The following is a 17,551-nucleotide window of genomic DNA, read 5'->3' on the forward strand; positions in this document are numbered from 1 at the left end:
ATTACAACCTTGATCAATGGCCCAATAAAACTTACTTGAACAACCCTTCTCAACCCGCTTAGATTGACATTCCAACAATACCCGCAAATCACTATGCTGCGATGCCACAAATTGTTATTCAATGATAACAAAAAATTGTCATTCAGTGATGTCATGAATCGACTTCCTGCAGAAGCCACAAATCGCTATCCAGCGATGCTCATAAATCGTTGTTAGGCTCACAACACAAACTATCCCGCGACAAAGACAAATCGTTGTCTAGCGGACATCACACATCGCTTTCCCGCGATAACCACAACTCGCTATGCAGCGAATACGAAGTCGACTTATGCAGCTCCAAGCTATAGCCACAAATCGAAGCTTACACTTCCGGACAATTGAATCGTCATTCAGTTGATGATCACTACTATAAATCGTTGTCCAGCGAATACGAAGGACAACCTCAACATGTTCAGGCGGCGTGCTTGGAATTCTGCTGCGGAATTGAATAAGGAGGGAAACCAGTCACAAATAGCTTTGAATTGTAACACCATAATTGTTTTTCATTTTAATCCATCACTTATAAGACCCAATGCTTTTAAGATTGCTAGAGTGTAAGAATCAATATATGCAAATCGATCCACCAATGGTGTTAGGACTGTTTTGCTGTAAGCTTGCATTCGAGGATTGTTTACTTAATCTTTCACTAGACATAAGGTCTCCGTAATTATTACTGTTATCCCAGTAAGGTAGGCCTTCTTGAAATACAGTGGACTATGGCAATTATTCCTCTTCTCCTTCCTCTTCTTCTTCGTCTGTATTGATCAAGGTCATAAGACCACCTCATCCAATCGATGTACTACTTACACGCCTCGCATGTTCCACAGTACTCTACGAGGAAAGGGAAATAGGTCCTCAATAGGTTGTCCTAGTAAGGAACAGAACGTTTGTTGTTTACAAATCGTAATACACATATGCATTTCGTACGGACAACAAAGGATGTATCATAAATTTTTTGATTTATCGTACATTATTCATTGATCACGGTGGTTGAGCAGTAGATCTTTTGGCTCATAAATAGTCGCACAAGTACTGAACGGTGTGATTATCTTCTACTTCGTGAACCAGCAATAGTCAAATCGATGGTTCCTTTATAAACCTGGAGTTCCTCCCTCGAACATGTAACCAGCTACATAGAAAATTATGGTCGGTGAGGCAAACGAAGACAGCTACACGACCAACAATGGTGAATCATGCTTATATTGTCTACACATCGTCTCTATTTTCATCAAAATCCGTCTCTTTCATGCCGTATTTGTGATTTATGTTGTGTACTGTATAATGTAATTTCAATATCGTTAATTGTAATGTCCTTGTTCATTTTAGTAGAACATCCATCGATGAAGTTGAGCGAGAACTTAGTCAATCACTCCTGGAGGACATCAAAAGAATGCACAATGAATTCGCACAATGCAACATGATCAGTAATTTTGTTCGTATGAAACTAGTAGGCGTTGTCTATATACGTAAGTCATGTGTACGTACGTTAACAACACCATATTTGCTGCAAACAGACTATATCCAATTTCGTCAGTTATATTAAAAGCAACACACCAAGCAAGACTATAAGCATTGTCAGCCCGTATTTTATGGTATATCAGTTGTATTTTAGGTTGCTTTTGGTTATTGATTTAGTCCAGTTGATTCATATGTTAACATTGTTGTTAACAAGGTTTCAGTTTGCAGACTATCTTACGTCGTTTGCCATACTCCAGTGGATTTAAAGACGGCCTACCTTATTGGGTTAACGGTAATCATTGCAGAGACCTTTTGTCAAATGAAAAAGTAAGTAAACAAACCTAGAGCGCAAGGTTACAGCATAACAGTGCTAACAGCATTTTTACGATCCATTTGCAGATATTGATTCCTACACTCTGGCATTCTGAAAAGCATTGGGTCTTATACGTGATGGATTTACACGAAAAACAACTATGGTGTTACAATTCGTTGGAAGTTGACAGTGGTTTACGGCTTGACATTTCCCATCTCGTAAGATTCCATCTATATGAGTATCGTGTCGTGTACTGGGGTCATGAATTTACTTTCGGCCGTATTATTCTCAGATCGGTTTTCTCAAAGCCATTTTAAGAGTCGACGTTAGCGAGTGGATCTATCGCATGACATACCATGCTCTTTTACAAAATAATGGCGTTGATTGCGGCGTATTTGTAATGAAGTACATTGAAGTGATATACAATGATGCAGAACCCTGTTTCGACGTTGTATGTCATTTCTTGGCCTCTGTTATTGTGGATTAAATGCATGTCTATTGGTTCCACATTACAATTTGTTTTTGCAGGTTGATATACCTAGATTCCGTGAAGAACTCTGCAAAAAATTAACGTCCTTTCTAATTGCGGAGGAGAAACTAACTGAGCCGCCATGAGGATCTAAAAGGCAACAACCAATGGTGCCCAACCCGCATGATTGACAGTCACAGAATTAGATTGCAATGTATGCAATGAACAAAGCCTTCTAATGTTCGAAATAATAATAGTCAACATCGTTATGAAATGTTTGATGTTTAAACATCACCTTATTGCTGACACGCACAGAATGAAAATCGCAGAAGAGATTCGAGATGAATGCGGTGAACAAGAGTTATTAATGTCGCTTTCGTAATTACAAATAGTACACAGCGATAAGACAGGTTTGCTGTTGAGAAATTGTGGTCTAACGTCAGCTTCACTGCTACTACCATGAAATCTTGTGTAAGAATTTGAAATTTTTTTGAATTTTAAACGACGTTTCCTTTAATTATGATATTGCAGACATATGAAAAAAGTCTACACAGATACCTCGACTGCGTCAAAGCCGCCTATACACTCGATTCAAGAACAAGTCATTTTTGCAGGAATTGTCGGTTCCTTGTTTGCGAAGCAAGTGGAACACATCCTTAACCTGTGTGATGTGTCATTCAAATATTAATGAAATGTCCTATCACCTTCCATCAATTTTCAAATAAATACGACAATTTAAATAAACAAAGAGCAAATCTCAAATAAAATACCCTTCGCATTAATGAAATTGAACAATGGCATGTCAGAGAGCTATTCTCAAAACTAATCAATGTGATTGGACCTGGTAGTTCAAATCACGGTAGCACGTAGCGTGTGAGTTTGATTGTAGAGATATTTTTTGGTCTTATATAAATCCACAACTTCGTCCACACGCGTCCCAACAAATCGCCTTAGGTGTACAACAATTTCGGAATAGCAACAAAATATCTTTCGATGTACAATATTTTTAATTACTGAAGAGCAGTATTACTAGCATTGGTTAAGCGTATACAACACAAAACTATTTCTCGATACGATTTAGTTTTCGTAGATGAAGCAGTACAACGATTTACAAGCGTGTTTTGTAATGTTCAAATTATATTTCAACGGAGACAGATTTACAAAATTTGTAGTCTTACAAAATTTTCCTACCGGAAGTCCTTCTCCTCTCTCTCTCTCTCTCTCTCTCTCTCTCTGATTGTGTTGATAACAGAAACCAGACGATTCATATTCTGACGAGATGAACCCCCGTCACCAGAAGGACCGCTCCTCTGAAACCTCCTCCTCGCGAGGGAGAGGAAGAGAATGCGGTGGAGCTCGTGCTGGCCACCCTCAGCGCACCGACCGCGTCCCTCGCCACCGTTGACGACCACAAATTAAATGCCCGCAACTGCACCGCCCACTATAAGAAAACACGTTGTTAGCGACGGACGGTAGCGACGAAAATATTTCCGTCGCTAGTTAGCGACAGATTAATGAGCGACAAACATCCGTCGCTATAATCCATGAAGCATACGAAACCAGCGACGGCATATAGTCTGTCGCCCAGTCCGTCGCTATTTAGCGATGGATTTTGCGACATACTATTTTGTCGTTATGGCCACACGATTTACCGACGACTCTTGCGACAAACTCTAGTTCGTCGCTACTTAGCGACGGACGTGGCGACGACGTATAGTTCGTCGCTGGTTTCGTAAATTTGATTTATGTGTGCTTAGCGACGGATTTAATCCGTCGCTAAGTTTCGAATAACCCTAATCCTAGACAGCTTATCCTTTTCTTCTTTCGCTGCTCCCGCCGTTCGCCGGTCCCACTCCCGCTGTTCGCCAGTCCCACCATTCGCCGGTCCCACCGTCCGCAAGCCCCGCCGCTCGGAGAATAGTAAAGGACGACCCCCCACCCCCCGCGTTTTCCGGCAGGGGGTCGACCCCCATGCCGAAAACGCAGGGGGTTAACCCCCATGCCGTTTTCGGCAGGGGCCCCTTGCCCCCTGCCTGCCGGAACAGCAAAGGGTTAACCCCCTGCCTTTCTGGCAGGGGGTTAACTCCTTGCCGGAACAGGCAGGGGGTTAAACAGGCAGGGGTTAACCCCTTGCCTGTTCCGGCAGGGGGTCGACCCCGGCAGGGGGTCGACCCCGGCAGGGGGTCGACCTGGGCAGTCGACCCCGGTAGGGGGTTAAGCCCCTGCCTTTCTGGCAGGGGGTTTAACCACCTGCCGGAACAGACAGGGGGTCAACCCTTTGCCTGCTCAGGCAGGGAGGCGACCCCCTGCTGTTCCGGCAAGGGGTCGACTCACTGACGGAAAGGCTAGGGGTCGACCCTCTGCCCGAACAGGGGGTCAGTTAACTCCCTACGTTCCGTAAGGGGGTTAACCCCCTATGTTCTGTAAGGGGGTCGACCCCCTGCCGGAACAGCAGGGGAGTCGACACCTTGCCAAAACAACTTTTTTTTTTCATGGTGACTTCATTTTAAAACAGTGTTCTTTTGTGCAGATTTTTCAACGGAACCAGCTCGTGCTCAGCCACCTATGGTAAGTAAGTGTCAAAAACAATGCAAATTGGGTAAATACTCATGGTGAGTAAGTGATGCAAGTGTATCACATGTTATTTAATTTATTAGATGTAACACTTTATTGTTCACACACTCACTTAGTTGTTGATATTTAGGGTTGCTTTGTTGGAGTTCGAAGATCATACTGAGCATGATTTTAATGTATTAATATTGAAGTGTTCTTATTTTTGGAGTACGGAGTCCATACTAGGCATGGTAGTAGTTAGTGAGATATTGAAGTGTGTTTGCTGCAGGTACATGTTTGTCATTTGTTTGATATGAATGATTACGATGTATTGTAATGTTTGATGCAATTGTATACATGCTTCCATGTAGTTACTTTTAATTTGATTATGACTTCCATGTAAAATTGTATAATGAAAGCATGTTTCAAATGACTGTATTGTGTCATTAATAGGTAGCAAATGAAAATATTAAGTGATCAATGCATGCATCAAAATTCTTGTTATTGTATGACATCATATATTGCATGATAAATTTGATATGTTCTTCATCGTAGCATTCTGATTGTTCTCTTTTAATTCGTTAGGCTATTATTCGTAACATCATAAGAAAATGACTGCAAACCGTGAATGGATGTACCATAGGATAGTGGACAATGAGTTATCGCATGAATATATGGATGGTGTTGACAGTTTTATTGAATTTGCAACGGCAAGTGTCAGTATAGTAGATCCCACAGGTCAGATTAGGTGTTCTTGCAAGATTTGTAAGAATAATCGATTTGTAGAACCTCATAGCGTTAGACATCACCTATACAGGAAGGGTTTTGTGAGTGATTATCAGAACTGGATGTTTCATGGAGAAGAATTTAGAAACGATTTTGATGCACGGGTGAATGTGGTGCACGATAATTCATATACGGATTTGATATTTGATGCCGCAGGAACATAACTGGGTTCTGCTATGAGTTCTAGTGATGTAAGAACTGCCGTAGATGAAGAATTACCAAACGATGCAGCTAGTAGATTTTATGATTTACTTAAAGATGCTGATGAGCCACTTTGGAACGGTTGTGAGAGTCACACTATCTTGTCTGCAGTTCTTCAACTAATGAATTTGAAGTCCGAGTATAATTTGAGTCAATCATGTTTTGACCGTTTGTGCATCATTGTGAAGAGTATGTTGCCCAAAGATGAGAAATTGCCACAAAATTTCTATCGTGCGAAAGTTATGGTCAACGCTCTAGGTATGGGTTACAAAAAGATTGATGCTTGTTCAAATCACTGCATGTTGTATTCCAAGGAGCAGGAAAACAACATATCATGTCCGTCATGTGGGCATCCTCGGTTCAAGCCAAAGACAAGAGGCAATGGTAGCACGAGATCAAAGGAAGTTTCATACAAGTCGCTCTGCTACTTTCCTATCACTCCTAGATTGCAGCGATTGTATATGTCTTCAAGGACAGCTAAACACATGACATGGCATGCAAATAATGTTCGACACGATAAAAACAAGATCACGCATCTTGTTGACGCTAAAGCTTGGAAGCACTTTGATCGTACTCATCAGAACTTCTCAATGGAAGTGCGAAATGTTAGACTCGGTCTATGTACAGATGGATTTAATCCATTTGGGGGTAGATCAACTCCATACTCATGTTGGCCAGTATTTGTAACTTCATACAACCTTCCACCAAGCTTGTGTATGAAACATTCAAATCTTTTCTTGTCTCTGTTGATCCCTAGTCCGACCTCACCTGGCCAAAATCTTAATGTATATTTAAGGCCATTGATTGATGAACTAAAAGTATTATGGGATGACGGTGTTACCACGTATGATACCCACAAAAAACAAAAATTTAACATAAAGGACGTTGTTCTATGGACAATCAGTGACTTCCCTGCATATAGTATGCTATCTGGTTGGAGTACACATGAGAGGTTGGCTTGTCCGTACTGCATGGAGGATTCCAAAGCTTTTAGATTAAGGCATGGAAGGAAGCCTTGCTGGTTTGAGTGCCATCGTCGATTTCTACCCAGCGACCATCCATTCCGACGACAAAAGAATGTGTTTAAAGCAGGCACAACTGAAACGGAAGGTCTATCCTCAAGATTGTCTGGCATAGAGATTCTAAGAAGATTGCGATACTTTCCAGATGTATTAACAGATGCCCGCAGTCCTACACCCTTCCGTGGATTTGAGAAGGATCACAATTGGACAAAAAAATCTATTTTTTTGGAACTACTGTATTGGCCGACCCTATTGATACGACATAATTTGGATGTGATGCATGTGGAGAAAAATGTGTTTGATAATGTGTTCAATACAGTAATGAATGTTAAAGGAAAAACGAAGGATAATCCAAAGGCCCGTATGGATTTAAAATTAATATGTAAAAGACCAGAATTGGAACTCAAATAGTATAATAGCAAAGTACTGAAACCAAAGGCAAAGTATGTGCTCGGACCTGATCAAATAAAACATGTATGTCAATGGTTGAGACAACTGAGATTTCCAGATGGATATGTCTCTAACATTACTCGGGCTGTGAAGATTGACGATGGACAATTATATGGGTTGAAGAGCCATGATTTTCATATCTTTATGCAACGATTGATACCCCTAGCATTCCATGATATGTTAGACAAACCTATATGGGGGGTATTGTCTGAGTTGAGCGGATTTTTCAGAACATTGTGCGCATCGGAGGTCGTAGTATCAGATGTAAAGAATCTCGAGGACTCTGTCATCACCACTGTTTGTCTGTTAGAAAAGATATTTCCGCCAGCATTTTTCGATGTTATGGAACATTTGATCATACATCTGTCATATGAACTAAGGGTTGGTGGCCCTGTGCAATATCGATAGATGTACCCATTTAAAAGGTACATGTTTTTTTATATTTGTCTCTCTAATGACAGATATTTAAAATTTGAAATGTATATTCTTGTTAGATGCATGTTCGACCTAAAAAAAAGGTTCGTAATAAAGCAAGAGTAGAAGGCTCTATTTGTGAGGCGTACACTTTAGAAGAGATTTCAAATTTCTCATCTATGTACTTCAAACCTCATATTCCAACATGTTACACATGCCCGCCCCGTAACGATGATGGAGAACAAGTAATTGTAGATGACAAGCTGTCGATATTTCAACCACTTGAGCATGCATTTGGTAGTTGCCGATCAAAGCTATTGACAGATCAAGAACAAGACGCAACACACATCTATATTCTTTTTAATTGCTCAGCGATCAACCCATACATCGAGTAAGTATATGTAGATGCAATACAATTATAAATCCTTTTATGTTCTATATGTGGATACATGGCTCAGTAATATAAGTATTTGTGGTTTGCAGATGATTTGATCTGGAGTTGCAAAGAGAAGTTTCACATCTCACTGATGCAGAAGTACAAAAAGAACGTGAAACTAAGTTTGTGGAGTGGTTGAAACAGTTGGTAAAGAAGCTAACATAAATTTTGTACTTATAAACAACACTAAGTTACTTAATTGATCGTGATCACAATCATTGTTTATGTCTGTGCGTAGGTCCGCCATGGTGATGTTAAAGATCAAGGAATATGTGATTTAGAAAATGGTCCGACCAAAGTTGTGCAATGCTACAAGGGGTACATCGTAAATGGTTATCGATTCCATACAAAAGATTACGGTATAAACAAATCAACGATAAATAGTGGCGTGTGTGTCAAGGGTAGCAGCTACGGTGAAAATGAACATGATTACTACGGTGTTATAGAGAAAATAATGGAGTTGACTTACTTAGGCATAAATAACAGGGTAATTTTATTCAAGTGTCATTGGTTTGATCCAACTGCAACAAGACTCGACAAAGCTTCAGGCATTGTGGAGGTGAATCATAAATACAGGTTTGGAACATATGAACCATTCATATTAGCCTCGCAAGCTCAACAAGTTTATTATACTTCATATCCGAGTATAAAAAAGTCAGATAGAAATGAATGGTGGGCAGTTTGCAAGGTGAAGTTCAAACTATACCCTGAGTATGATCAGTTACAGGAAGATGAGTTAGCTGAAGACAGCGATTACTATCAATCAGATGATGTCTATGACTTCGCCTATGGTCACGATGTTGCGCATGATATGCATGTCATATCTCCATTGGCCGGTGAAACATTCATAGAGGAATGTGATCCAAATGATGTACCAAGTGAATGGGCAAACAATAAAGAAGAAGAAGAAAGTCAAACTAGTGACGAGGAAGAATTCTCAAGCTAGTGAGCAAAATATTGTACTACAAACCTCTATTTAAATGCATTGCAGTACTTGATGTGAATGATTTGAATTATTTGAATGTATTGTAATACTTGATGCGAATGCATGAGTTGTATTGCAACACTTGATGTGAATGATTAAAAATTTTATTTGAATGTATTGTAATACTTGATACAAATTATTTGAATGCATTGTAATACTTGATGTGAATGATTTGAATTATTTGAATGTATTGTAATACTTGATACGAATGATTCGAATGCATTGCAATACTTGATGTGAATGATTTGAATTATTTGAATGTATTGTAATACTTGATACGAATTATTTGAATGCATTGTAATACTTGATGTGAATGATTTGAATTATTTGAATGTATTGTAATACTTGATTTGAATGCCTTGCAATACTTGATGTGAATGATTTAAATTATTTGAATGTATTGTAATTTATGCAACGAATGATTTGAATTATTGCAATATTATGTGAATGATTTAAATTATTTGAATGCATTATAATACTTGATGTGAATGATTTGAATGCATTGCAATGCTTGATGTGAATGACTTGAATGCATTGCACTACCTGATATGAATGATTTGAATTATTGTAATACTTGATGCGAATGACTTGAATGTATTGTAATACTTGATGTGAATTATTTGAATGTATTGTATGACATATGTTATTTGTTAGAATATGGTTCATGGAGGTTACAGTGGTCGCTCATCTAGTAGTAGCCAGGCCCAACCTTCATCTTCACGGGCTCCTGTGATAGGTATATCATTTAACTAATTGGATGCTTTATTAGTTCAAATGCGCATTCTGAGAATTTCTAACATATTTTTTTACAGATGATGTTTCGCCTATACACGACCCACCTACACCAGTTGATCACACAAGTCAGGAGCGAACACAGGAAGCAGGGTCTTCTCAGTCTGGCACAAGAAGACTCATTCGAATAGTGTATATCGATAATCGACTGTAAGTATTTCATTTTCAATTATTGCATATCTTATAAATATTTTATATTGATATTTACTGTGTAACAATTCATGTGCAGCACGAGGTTTGAGCCACAAGAAGTAGTACAGGAGATTAGGAATTCACTTCTTCAACATCTACTAGGACTGGTTGCTCAATGGAAAGAGTACCCAAAGGAGGTGTTAGACAGATTGCGGTCCTCATTCACGGTATACAGTTGTTCCTCATAGTTAATGTGTTTCATATTTAATTTTTTTAAGTAATGTCTACTAACTTTCTGAAAATATTTGTAGGCTTCGAATCGCTTCACAACTACGGTGGAAGAAAATGATGCAAGGAAGGTGTGGCAGAAGGTGGCTGCCAATTGATTTGCAGACATGCTGCACACTATGAAGACTGCAGCAAAAAAAGCATCTGGCGTAGTAGATGATCCACTACAGTGGAAGGGCCATGGCCCTATTACTATCAGGAGAGATTACTGGGATAAAATGTGCGATAAGTGGGAGGGAGATGCATTTTGAAATCGCTCTGCGAAGGCTGCACAAAATCAAGCGAAAATGCATGAAGCCCATCTACACACAAGTGGATCTAAGACATTTGGGAGCCACCTGAAGAAAATGGTAACTCATCAATATATAATATTAATTTTATAAGTATTGTTGCAAACTTGTTTACTAAATCTTTTGTCCTTTAACTTCGCAGGAAGCAGAAAAAGGAGGCATTGTACCATATAAGGATGTGTTTGTTGAAACACATAAACGGAAGACCACGGGAGTCTTCGTATCAGAGAAGGCGAGAATGACAACAGTATGTATTTATTCTATTAATAATCATTGCAATATGCAAGTTATCATAATGTTATCATTAATTATTAATGCATACTTTAAACATTATTTTGTAGGAGGCATATGAGCAACAGATGGTAGAGCGATATGGCGATGATGCTACTCAGCATCCATCATTTGATCCTGCAACATGGGTGACTGCAGCAGGTGAACCCAAAAAAGGTCGCGTGTTCGGGTTTGGGAGTAATCTGAACACTTCACCAGTTATTGCTTCTTCCAGTTACGGCTCACAGGCTACTTTCACCGACATAAGCTCAAAGCAGCAGCCTATTCTTTCCGGTGATGATGTACGCCAGATTATTAAGGACACAATGCATGACTACTTCCATGACACCGTCGCCCCCTTTCTCCGAGATGAGATCACCAGTATTGTGTTGAATAGAGGATCTTCGATTGCAGGTCCCTCTCAGATATAATCACATATTCAGTTTTTTGACTACCTTAAAACACATATGAGCATGCCAAAATCACATATAGAGTTTTTTTACTGCCTTAGAACATATATCATTCATGATAGAATCACATATAAATTTTTTTGCTTTGCCTACCTTAGAGCACATATGAGCATACTATAATCACATATTCAATTTTTTGACTGCCTTAGCACACATACGAGCATGATCGAATCACATATATAGCTTTTTGTCTGCCTTAAAGCACATCTGAGCATGGTAGAATCACATATAGAGTTTTTCTAGCTGCCTTAGAACACATATGAGCATGCTATAATCACATATTCAATTTTTTGACTGCCTTAGCACACATATGAGTATGATAGAATCACATATATAACTTTTTGCCTGTTTTAGAGCACATATGAGCATGATAGAATCACATATAGAGTTTTTTTATTGCCTTAGAAAACACATGAGCACATGATAGAATCACATATAGTGTGTAATTTATTTTATTATATTTTGTTTATCAATACTGGCTGTTCTTTTCTTTTGTAGGCTGCTAGCGATAATCAACGTAGCGGAGCTGAAGGGACAGATAAAGGCAATGAACAAGAAGACACACAAATTCTTGGCGATGATTAGAGAACTATGTTGAAGAAGTTCTATTTTTTTATGTTTCCTAATTGTAATTGTAAATAATTAAACTTGTTAATTTTAAGGTGGAACGATTAATTGTTGTAGATTCCTTTTATATGGAACTTTTTAGTGTAGTTTGTTTTTTATTTACAGTAAATATAAATTGTACATGAAATATAAATTGTACCGTTCTCGGTATTTAATTTTCAAATATTTTTTTTAAAATTGTTTTCGTGTTTGTGACTGATTAACGATGGAAACATCCGTCGGTATGTATATAAATCTAGCGACGTCTTAGCGACGGACGTAAATCCGTCGCCAAGCCGAGGTCGCCGTTTAGTACCGGCAAATGGGCGACAAAATACAACACTCGTTAGTCCATCGCAATTAGCGATAGACCTGGCGACACATTTATTTTGTCGCCAGTTAGCATCGAAAAATTCGCGACGTAAGCATATCGTCTCCTAGTCGTCGCTAATCCGTCGCTACGCCTGTTAGCGACGTATTAGCGATGGAATATGGTCGTCGCTAATCTACTGTTTTGTTGTGGTGGCCGGCAGCTCCACGTCAGCCAACTCCACCTCCGTCGACCGCTCCTTACCATGTTGCGACTGCACTACCGGAGCTCGTTAGGTTGTACAGACAGAGCAATTGATAGGTTTCACATTACATATTTTGTCTCTCGTTCTTTTTAAACTCAATCAAATTTCCGCATATTTTCTCGGGTAATTCTGGTATATCTTCCTGCAACAAAAATATGTAATGTGAAACCAATATATAACAGGAATTCCCAATAACAGCGGATACAAAGCTCATACAACATCGAAAAAAGGTTCTTCTCATTTGTATATTGCTTCAATATGCTTCATTACGAATATGCCATAATCGACTCCATTACTTTGTACAAGAGCATCGTCAGCACAGAGCAACATCCACTCGGCAATGTCGACACCCACAAGGTCGTTTAGGAATCCCGTTTATGATAAAGGGAAAATATAGTACAGTCCATTCCACCTCAAATAGCTACGATTCACCTATGGGCAGATGCTTACCAAATGCATAGCGCCACGTTCTACACCACTGTGGCAATCTAATGAGTTGTAGCACCATAGTTGTTTTTCCAGAAAATTCATCTCGTATAAGACCCAATGTTCAGAATTTTGCAGAGTGTAGGAAGTAAAATCTGCGAATCGATACAATAATTTATAATTCCATAGACATATCGTGTTGGGGATGTAACGACTAAACCTTGGAGAAGAGGTTTGTTCACTTACCTTTTCAAAATTTGAAAAGTCTACGCACTCATCATCGTTGTTCCAACAAGGTAGTGCATCTAGGAATCCACTGGTGTATGGCTTTCGCCGGACATACATCTATTGCACGAAATAGTAAGGTTTAATCACCAAGAAAAGTGAGTAAGTCATAAAAGCAAATAAAACAATGGCAGACCAGATATACCATGAAATAAGGGGTGATGATGCGTACTGTATTGCTCGTTGCATTGCTTTGAATATAATTGACAAAATCACACATTGTCTGGTTGCAAAAATTTATGAACTTCAAAACATACAAACCGATGACCTAGAAAATAATAGTGGTTATATACGTACAAAATTACTGATAGTGTTCCCGTCTACAAATTCATCTTGCATCTGCTCGATGTCATCTACGAACTTGTTAGGGCGTTGCCGCCCACCCTTATCTGTGGATGTTGCACTGAGTGCACCATGAGCGTAGTATTCAGAATTCGACATTGAAATTATTTTCTACAGTAAACAACACAAGTCGAAATACAACATGAAAAGGCAAATGTTGACTAAACCGGTCAGGAGGTTAAAAAAATATACGTCTTAAGTGCTAGTGCTGGTACTATGCAAGTGGTTGTCTTCTTCTTCGGCGCCGTGCCTGGTCGTATTGCTCCCATCGTCCTCTCCTTTGGCATCATGCCTGGTCGTATTGCTCTCATCGTCTTCTCCTTTGGCGCCATGCTTGGTCGTACTGCTCCCATCGTCCTCTTCTTCGGTGCCATGCTTGGTCGTATTGCTCCCATTGTCCTCTTCTTCGGCGTCATGCCTGGACGAAGATATCGATGCCACCTTTGCTACACAGATACGGAATCGACGTCGTCAGTCAAATATAAAAGAAACGTCCTTTAACATGCCGCCCTTTTTCAAAAACCGCCTGGAAATTAAATGATTGCATTTTAAATAATTAAAAATACATCTTTTCACATGCCACCCTTTTTCGATAAACGCCCGCAAATTAAATGATTGTGTTTTAAATAATTAAAAAATCATCGTTTCACATGCCGCCCTTTTTCGAAAACAACCCGCAAATTAAATGATTGTATTATAAATAATTAAAAAATCGTCATTTTGAATGCCGCCCTTTTTCGAAAATAACCCGCAAATTAAATGATTGTGTTTGAAATAATTAAAAACCCGTTGTTTCGACTTCATATTATAACAATAGTTGAGTGGGAGATTGACCCGACCCGAACAAACCCGTTTTCCAGGTATGAATAATCTTTGACGATTATTGAATTTATTATCAAATATGGATACATTGATATATTCATGACACATATTTTAGCCCTTATCATTTTTTTAACAACAAATGTTCATTATCGCTTTATACTAGTATCATTTAACACCGCAAATCGTTGTTGACTTACAACGTTTACAAAGGGACAAGCCATTGTCGTTTGCGTTGTTGACCTCATGAATTGCAATCCTATTTCGCGGTTTGCATTGAAGGTGTCCCTGCAAATAAGCGATTTTTGACAGGGAACCATATCGTACCGATTTTGGCTAGCCGACATCCTATTGTGCGATTGCAATTTACTTATGATCATCAGTAGCGATTTCTGAGTATCAAACTTTTCATATCGCTATTGACTGTTATCATTTACGACGTCAGAACTCGTTAAATTATTGTTCACGGCATACATCGCAAATCCTTTTTGCGATGTATTATCGAGGCGGAGACAAATACAATGATTGTTGGGCAGAAAAGCTCTATCATAATGATGGCGACCTTAATCAATGCCACGCATTCTGAACAACAGACATTTATTTTCGATTAAAGTTTATTTATTTACGAGATTCACAGATGAAACGTGTTTGTTAGATGTAATAATAAAGAATTAAACAATAAAAGAATGTCACATTACGACAATTAATTATACAATTACAACAAATACCTATAGTGATAAAAAAGAATACCTAGGGTTTATTCTGAGGCACTTGACAAATCAGATGAAATATCATAGACTTGTCTCTCTCTTTTTATTGGTGAACTGTCTATCCTGGGTGGCCTCTTGGTTGCGTCCATCTTACTAAAAAAACTGGTCATCATCTCAACCACTGAGTTCAATTGTATCCCCATATTGCTTATTTCTGTCCTTAATTTTTTATTCTCCCTCTTCATAAGATCGAACCTTGCGGCAGAGACATTGTTCTCTTTTGTAGCAAGTGTTCGCTCTTCATCGCGCTTTGTTACTGAGGGAATCGTTGTTGTAACCAGAGAGAGACGATGTTTTGGTTGTAGAGGCTGGGCTGCAAAAGTGTTCTCAATTTTATCAATCGCCAGATTTCGGCGCATTGGTTCCCAATACCTTTCGAAATAGAAGGAATCAAATTGTCGTCCATTAGAATCATACGATACGGCACGGACACCACCTGAGTTCCAAATTAATAATTCGTCCCTATAGCGTTCGCGCCAATTCACGTTCCTGCACCCACCACTATTCATCTTCTCACTTTCAAAGGCTTATTTGGGATAGACTGCCCCAAGCCAGATTGTATGAGAACTCGACTACAATGCTGCAACTCGGCTTCATAATTGCAAAACAGTCACAAATCGCGATCAGACAATCTAGCAGCCTCTGCAACAACGTCTTGGTCATCGTCCTCCCCATCTCCATAAGGTCTCCACAAAACCTGTACATTGGTAATTCTTTTTAATAACGAGTGACAAATATATTACAATTTACTTAAGCATGATATGGCGACAACGATATATACTACGGAAGACAATTCTGCAGCGATGATTACTTAAGAATGCTAAACATTACAACGATTTATAATACTCAATGATAAATGCTGACACGATTGTAAACAATTTTAGAACATTTACCTCATTTAGTTGCAGCCCATCTAAAATGGACTTAGCATTATGAACTATGACGTTTATTCTAGCCCAGCGACCGATCTTTGGAAAACTATAACTCGCAGGGCCACAACGTGGACACAATGGGATAATATGTTCCCACGCCCAAGCCTAACAAAAACAATATTATTAGTAACACTACAACCTTCAATGAGATTAGTCTACAATTACTAAGTATGTAATCAACAAATACCTGAACAAATGACCAAAATCCCCCAACTGTTTTCGTACCATTACTCGCACGGTAAAGTTGATTGTATAAGTGTGCGAGCATAGCGGCACCCCAGGCATAGTTATCGACTTCGTCTAAGTCTGCCAGGTACTGCAGCCACATGGAACTTATTCTCGAACCATAACAATCGAAAAATAATGTAAGACCAAAAAAATAAAGAAGGAAGTCGCGCAACTCTTGGTCAGCTGTTTCAGATGCACAAGTAGCGAAGCGGTCTTCCCATTCATTACGGAAAAATGGGACTTTCATTGATGTGGACTTGATTCCACCAGAAATACATTGACTCCATTCGTCCATCGACATTCCTAAAAGGGTTGTGCATCTTTCCCTTGCGTTATAGTTTGAATGTCGTAATGGGACAGCACTGTCATCGCACTTAAGGCCAGTGATCCTCGTCACATCTTCTAGAGTCATGGTGATCTCAAAAGAATCAAACTGGAATGTGTTCGTCTTATCATTCCACTTATTTACCAGGTGGGTCATGGTATTCCAACAAGTTTCAAAATATTGCTGGTCCAAAAGGCCACCGAAGTGCATATTTCGTAATCAATCCTTCTGATATGCACTCAGCTGACCATACCATGACAGAACTACAGTCCATTGATACTGACCTCCGATTTTTTCACTTGGTGCTCTACTTCTCCTGTGAGCTTCTTGTAACACAAAATAACATATTATTCCTACCAATTGTAAATTAGTTCCATTTGTACTTATAAATAATATTCTACTAATCGTTATAAATAATATTGGTTGCACACAAACTATCACAGTAATCGCTATACATATTAATACCTAACACAGTAATCGCTATACCAAAATCGCTAAACATATTATTAAATCTTCATAGACAGGACAGATTTATTTACCTTGGTCGCTCTTTTCTTCTGTTCTCCCTCCAACCTAGGCCTTTCTGGTGGGTCCACTGTCTTTCCCTTTCCTTTTCTACTGGCTCCACCATCGCCTTCCTTTCTCTCTCCTTCTTTTTCTCGCCCTCCTTCTCCTTCCTTTCTCTCTCCTTCCTTTTCTCGTGCTCCTTCTCCTTCCTTTCTCTCTCCTTCCTTTCCTCGTCCTCCTTCTCCTTCATTTCTCTCTCCTTTTTCTCCTCCTCCTTCTCCTTCCTTTCTCTCTCCTTTTTCTCCTCCTCCTTCTCCTTCCTTTCTCTCTCCTTTTCCTCGTCCTCCTTCTCCTTCCTTTCTCTCTCC

Source organism: Nuphar pumila, chromosome 3, assembly GCF_984573655.1.
Source record: "Nuphar pumila chromosome 3, dmNupPumi1.hap1.1, whole genome shotgun sequence".
Taxonomy (NCBI): Eukaryota; Viridiplantae; Streptophyta; class Magnoliopsida; order Nymphaeales; family Nymphaeaceae; genus Nuphar; species Nuphar pumila.